This window comes from Etheostoma spectabile, chromosome 2, assembly GCF_008692095.1.
Source record: "Etheostoma spectabile isolate EspeVRDwgs_2016 chromosome 2, UIUC_Espe_1.0, whole genome shotgun sequence".
In the NCBI taxonomy this organism is placed as follows: Eukaryota; Metazoa; Chordata; class Actinopteri; order Perciformes; family Percidae; genus Etheostoma; species Etheostoma spectabile.
This window is the reverse complement of record NC_045734.1, coordinates 19426271-19426850: the sequence shown is the minus strand read 5'-3', so window position 1 is coordinate 19426850 and position 580 is coordinate 19426271. Positions and strand designations below refer to the sequence as shown.

The 580-nt window shown below is 39.7% G+C and overlaps 1 protein-coding gene and 1 long non-coding RNA gene across 3 annotated transcripts in view; one reads left to right on the top strand and one right to left on the bottom strand.

The window, feature by feature from the left end:
* The window catches only part of LOC116698452 (cytoplasmic phosphatidylinositol transfer protein 1), a 73376-nt gene that overhangs the window by 30260 nt on the left and 42536 nt on the right, over window positions 1-580 (bottom strand). The window lies entirely within an intron of this gene.
* The window catches only part of LOC116698667 (uncharacterized), a 16756-nt gene that overhangs the window by 15487 nt on the left and 689 nt on the right, over window positions 1-580 (top strand). The window lies entirely within an intron of this gene.

Below are 580 nucleotides of genomic sequence, written 5' to 3'. Positions count from 1 at the left end.
ACACACACACACACACACACACACACACACACACACACACACACGCTAATACTTATAAAATAAAGAGAACAATCTTCACGGTCGGTTGTTAGACCGTCTAAATAAAAAGACTGAACAGCCTCAGATTATTGGATCATTATACCTTGGTCAAAGAAAACTTGATTCTGATTGGCCAGGAGTGTGGATTAATTTCAGATAACTGCTCTGACGCAGCATCAAGATCATCACTTTAAATTGATATGCACGGGAATGTAGATGTAGGTTGTCGGATCAAAGTGAAGTACAAGAGGTAATTTATCACTGGGAACCTGCTGTCCGAGGAGCAGAAGATGAAGCTAGGGCTGCACAATTAATCATATTTTAATCAAGATCACGATTTTGGCTTCCCACAATGAAATTTGCGTAATCGAGTAATTGAGTAATTTTGTTCATAGAACGCTGCAAGTTTTTTTGCAAAGCCAATCTAACGCTCTGTAAACCACTGTCTGATTATTTGCCAATCAGAGTTGTTCCCTGCACCGCGCAGCTTAGTTTCTAGTCTCTCAAGGTTTACCAGTTTACTAGTAAACGCAACATTTTG